This window comes from Lissotriton vulgaris, unplaced genomic scaffold, assembly GCF_964263255.1.
Source record: "Lissotriton vulgaris unplaced genomic scaffold, aLisVul1.2 SCAFFOLD_985, whole genome shotgun sequence".
NCBI classification, from domain to species: Eukaryota; Metazoa; Chordata; class Amphibia; order Caudata; family Salamandridae; genus Lissotriton; species Lissotriton vulgaris.
The window spans coordinates 567,059-573,374 of record NW_028251234.1 but is presented as its reverse complement, the minus strand read 5'-3'; positions in this window follow the sequence as shown (position 1 = coordinate 573,374).

Sequence of the window (6,316 nt, the reverse complement as noted above, 5' to 3'; positions counted from 1 at the left end):
AAACGAAATAAAATTCTATGGTTACTAGGACCTAACTATCACCACATAATATATACATCCTCCACGCAAATAGCGGACATCCCACAACATCTGAAGTGGAGCATTCCGTATGGAGAGTCTCCGCACTAAGAGGAACTGCTCAGAAGCCAGTGATATCGAGCAAAATCTAGAAGACACCAGTACTAGATTTCTGGCAAGAGGCTACCCATTGAATGTTATTGAAGGTGCCAAGAATAGAGTGATAGAGAAACCAAGATCAGAACTGTTAAATGAGCAAGAAGATCTGGAAAATGATGACACAACTCGGATTATCCTAGACTAGCAGCCCGTCCCGACGTTGTCCGGGAGCAATTAGGCTTCAGGGCCCCCGCCCGCCCCAACGTTGTCCGTGGGTCCCCCGGAGCCTTCCTCCATATATTGCAGTATTATACCTCTATGTTTACTTTGCACGCTTTTGTAACCTGCACACGTCACTTTTTCCTCCTGTAATGCAGTATTATACTCCTATGTTTACTTTTTACGCTTTTGTAACATGCACATGTAACTTTTTCCTCCTGTAATGCACCATTTGCCTCACTTTTATAATGCTCCGTTTGCTTCCTCTTGCTCACGATGTACGCATTTGTAACCTGCACACGTAACTTTTTCCTCCTGTAATGCACCGTTTGGCTCACTTTTGTAATGCTCCGTTTGCTTCCTCTTGCTCACGATGTACAGTTTTGTAACCTGCACACGTAACTTTTTCCTCCTGTAATCCACCGTTTGGTTCACTTTTGTAATGCTCCGTTTGCTTCCTCTTGCTCACGATTATCATTTTTGCTTCATTTTTCCACCGCTCACCGCTCCTAAATAAATAAATAAATGACCTACCTCTCATCCGCCGCTCACCGCTCCTCCCCGCCTGTCCGCCGCTTCTCACCGCCTGTCCGCCGCTCCTCACCGCCTGTCCGCCGCTCCTCACCGCCTGTCCGCCGCTCCTCACCGCTCCTCCCCGCGCCATGTCCGCCAGTCCTCCTCGGGCTCCTGGACGCCGTTCCTCCCCGCGCTCCTCACGTCAGCATGCACGTCGCGGCTGGCGCTTCTTCCAAGGGACTACTTTTTTTTCGGTACATTTTTTAAATAACGTATATTTATTAAATTTATATAGCCTATGTCCATCTGCACACCCTCACGATTACAACGATGTATCTGGTATGTGGATTGGCGCTGTGGTTCCCGAGTTTACCCGCCTCAAAGGTTCAAAGTTCTTCCTTTATAATAGTAGTATAGATTTCAATGTGGAAAATAAGTGCCTAAGAAACATTATAAAAAAGCACTGGAACATACTACTGCTCGATGAGTCACTAAAGAAGAAGTTACCATCAACTTCAAAAATAACATTCAGGAAAACTGCATCATTGGGTGATCTCCTGACACATAGTCACTTGGAAATAACCAGAAAACAAAAAGGAACATGGTTACCAACTCCCGGATTCTGGAAATGTTCAAAATACAAAGCCTGTGAACATCGATCAAACACACAATCATATCTACTGTCAAACGGAAAGAAGGAAATGATTTCTGCACATATCACGTGTGAGTCTAAATACGTGGTATATGTCTTAGAATATCCTTGCAAAAAACTCTATGTTGGGAGTACCATTAACAAATTAAAACTACGGATTTTACAGCATCTCCGAGCAATAAAAAATAAAGATCTGGCATATCCAATGGCAAAGCATTTCTCAGAAAAACACCAGGGAAATGTCCATGGATTGAGATACTTCGGAGCTAAAATGATAAAACAAAATGAAAGAGGGGGGATAGAGCAGAAGAGCAGAGTCTAAGTTCATTTTAGCTCTAGGGACAGAAAAAACATTTTGCCATAATTTGGATTCTGAATTGCACGTTCACTTATAAGAACTATGAAATCTATCTGTAATGCCAATTTGCTCAGGAGAAATTGAAAAGAAAAATAGCTGAAGAGAGAAAAAAAACATCCCTGTAATGGCACCCGACCAAGTTACTGGACAAAAATTCTTAACAGTGGCAAAGGAAAAACATTTTTTAGACAATGAACTGTCGAGGAATGGTTTTAAATTGTTACTGCTGGAAGGTTTGTGGAGAGAAGAGCTGATGAAAGAACATACAATTGAGGGGGAAGACTGTTTTTTAAGTAAGAAGTGCAATAATCAAGGACTAAATAAGAACAATCAAAGGAACTGAAGAAATGCCCCAAAGGAATTCGGTTGACATTTCTAAAATTTCTCTACTTTAAGAGCATTACAAAATTCTGGGGAGAGACATTTTTTAATTGCGACTTTGCACAATATATTTGCACAATGCACTTGTCACCTTATTTTCTTTAATTTGAATAATATCTCATGAGAAGTAGGAACTTATGGTGACAGGCTTTTGGAATTCCAATTTGCACAATGTACTTGACCAATGCACTAATCTCCTTTTTTTGCCTGATCCTAAAAAATATCTCATGAGACTTTGCAGATGGATTTTTTAAAAACCTTATGATGTACAATATATCTAGCATTGAGCACATGTCACTTTTCTATCCAGATAAAAATGGAACCTTAGGATCTCCTCGGGTGCAATTAACTTTACCTTTGGTGCCTTGATTTTTAGTAACATTCTGTTTTTAGTCTTTCTTTTGATATGTGTAGAAACTGGATCATTAGGATCATACATATAAGGTACTTCACAACGATGAGAATGATCTTTCTTTTTCAGTAACACCTGTAAGTTCCTCTCCCATCCAAAATGGATAAGATTCCTGCCAGCAGAGTAAAACACCCTACTATCTTTAAGACTTGTAATTCCCTTGCTTCCCCCTTCTTATCCTACCTTCTTTCCTGACACAGTAGAATAGAGAGACATGCTGTGAGGAAAATCTAATCGAGTTTCTAGGATTAATCCTGGTACTTTACTGGTAATGTCATGATAAAATGTTCAAAACCATGGAAAAATATGATTATGTGTGAAAATGTAAAAATGTTAGATGAAAGATAAAAAATGGCAGCTACTATCAGCCAAATTATCAAATTTAGAATGTGGGTTAATGGTCTTGTCTATGTTTTAATGAAAACAAACAAGGGATCTTTGCACTTAGTCACTTTAAATAGACAGTTTAGACGGTGGGACTCTATGGTCCGGTTGAAGGCATCTGCCGAAACGCGTTGACCGTCCTCTTTGTTTTCACATGGTGTTAATGGAATAAAAAAATTACCTCAAGAAAACTGCTGTGAACTCCCTCTGTGCCGTGGATACTGGTGGGAACCTTGCCGAGTTGTTTTTGAAAATAAATATATATATAGACTCCTCGAGCCGAGTCTCATTAATGATCCAAAAATGACGACGCCGTGTGCGGTTTAAAATTTTATTTTCTGCCGCTACCAAACGCGTTTCGACTGCCAAGCAGTCTTGCTCACTGGTAAACAAGTTATAAATCACGGGCATTTTTAAAGTGCGTAGCGTGCATTACCATAAAACTACTAACGTGACTATTGTAAAAAACAGACTCATAGTTTGGTCATGTCATTCATGTTGCATTTCATTTCAGGTTTCAATAAATGTTATAAACACTTCCTTTCATGCATTTAAATTAATAACATTTTGCATTGGTCATAAAACCTAATCGCCTGTGAAAAAAACATTAAAAAACAAGAAAAGGGGGCAGGGTAGAAACACTCTGACCCTCTAGGCCTGCTGAGGGGGTCCCACAGGGACCCCAGGGACAAAAAAAGCATTTTTTTCTTAAATCAGCAAAATTCGCGCTGGGTGCACGAATCCTGCAGAGAAAATAATTTTTAAAAAAGCGCGGAATCCCGGGCTTCGTTCTTGTTACGCCCCCGGGTGGGCCAGGTCCCGGCAGCATGCCCAAATTATATAGAGGGGCCCACCCCTTCATTGTCAAACAGTGGACAAAAGGTTAAAAAACAAGAAAAGGGGACAGGTTAGAAACACCCTGACCCATTAGGCCTGCTCAGGGGGTCCTACAAGGACCCCCAGGTGCAAAAAACCCAGTTTTTTTAAACGGACAAATTTGCGCTGTGTACGCAAATCCGGCCAATTTTGTTTTTAAAAATGAAGTGCGGGCTCCCGTGATTTGTTATCTGTAAGCCCCCAGGCGGGCCAGGTCCCGAGGGCAATGTTTATAATGTATGCAGGGGGCTGCCACTTCCCTGGGGCTTGAACAGAAATACATGGGGGGCTGCTGCCCCTTCAGCTTGCCCTGGGGGCCGCCATCCGAGGACCTCAGAACACAAGTGGACTTTATCCCCCGAGCAGCAGTGCACCAGGAACCGTGTTTGCAGAATGGTGTTAAAAGGGTTGTGGCCTTGGACCACGCTCAGGAATCCAGGTGTGTGAGACTTACTGGAGGTACCTGGAGGGCTAATTGGCTCCCAGGGATTCTCAGTTTTCAAGGGGACTAGATCCTCTAACTTTTTGCAGAGTGGTGGAGAAAGGAGGTGTGGCCTGTGTCCAGCTTTCAGCAATCCCACTATCTGGGAAATACTGGAGGTATCAGGTAGGCTAGTTGGCGCCTAAGGACCCCCAGCAGCGAAGGGGACTTTAATTCCCAACCAAGAGCGTGCCAGGAAGTGCGTTTTCAGAGTGATGGGGAAAGGAGGCATGGCCTGCTATGACAACTTAGCAATCCTGCTACGTGGGATTTACTGGAGGTAATAGGAGGAGTAGTTGGCCCCCAAGGATGCCCTTGGGGCCAACAACCCCTCTTTTTACCTCCAGTAAGTCCCATACAGTGTGATTGCTAAGACATCTTCGGAGACCATGCCCCCCTTTTTACACCACTCTGCAAACGCACCTCTTGGCAGACTATGGGATGGGGGGATGAAGTCTAATTTACTCCTGAGGGACTTTGGTGGCCCAGAATCCCTCCTGGTACCTCCTGTAAGTCCTATGCAGCGGAATTCCTGAGCATTGATCGGAGGCCCAGCACCCTTTCTCTACCACTCTGCAAACGCGACTACTAGTTAAAGTAGCACGTTTCTGCACCTCTGTCTTAGATGTAGTTTTAATCCCCCTGCCCTATTATATACTTGGGCCTTACAGGGGAGGTCATGCCAATCACAGGGTACCCCAACCCATAGTGTACCCTAGTATATGTAGGTGTTTCACTCTATTCTAAGTGTCTTTTAGCATAGCCCTGGCTCTAGGAGTGGTTAGGCAGAGTTAGTTACCACCAGTACCCGTCAGCAAAAAGATGGGGACACAGGATTACTTTGCAACAAGGCCTCTTTCTGCACCTCAGTTGGTTCTTTCTGCATATCTTTTGCTTCTTTCTGTACCTTTCTTTGTCTTTCTAGACTTCTGTTGCCTCTTTCTGCATTTCCCTTGCTTCTTTCTGCGCCTTTCTTCCTCTTTCTGGACATGTCCTACCTCTGTAGGCACAGTGAGAAATTAGCATTTAAAAAACCTTTGAAATTCACTGAAAAAACATAGGTTTCAGGGACGTTATAGTTAGAAATTAGCATTTAAAAAACCATAGAAATTCACTGAAAAAACACAGGTTTCAGGAACGTTATAGTTAGAAATTAGCATTAAAAAAACCTTAGAAATTCACTGAAAAAACACAGGTTTCAGGGACGTTGCAGTTAGTTGGACATTTCACTCATACAAAACCATAGAAATTCGGCCGTTATAGTTAGTTAAGCTAACTATAACTCACGCCCCCGCAATGCACTGCTGATGACGTCACATATTACATCATTCATGACATGGTCAGTGACATCACTGATGATATCTCAAATGACATCACTGATGACATCACTGATTACATCATCCACAAGATAATCTGATACACCTCCTCACACCCTAATATAACCTTTGATACACCCACTCTAAAATACAAACTACCATTTTCGAAACCATAGACACACTCATTCACCCATACAGTCACTCATGCATGCAGTCACTCACCAATACAGCACTATCATTTGCACTCATGCACCTATACAGACACTCACACACTGCCACTCATCCATAGAGTTACTCACACACCTAGTCAGTCATGCAAATAATCAATCACACTCCCATTTACTCACCTATACAGTTATACATACACCACATCACTTATTCATACAGATACTAACACATAGTAACTCTCTTATACAATCACTTATACAAGCACACACCTATCCATACAGCCACTCTCACAATCACTCACTCTCACATAGGTTGTATGTTAGTACAATGCATGCTTTTACCCCGCATGCCATTACAACGCGGGGATTACAACAGAAGTCGTTACAACGACTTGCGTTGGGGGGCGCTGGATAGTGGAATAGTTTAATTTTCTATT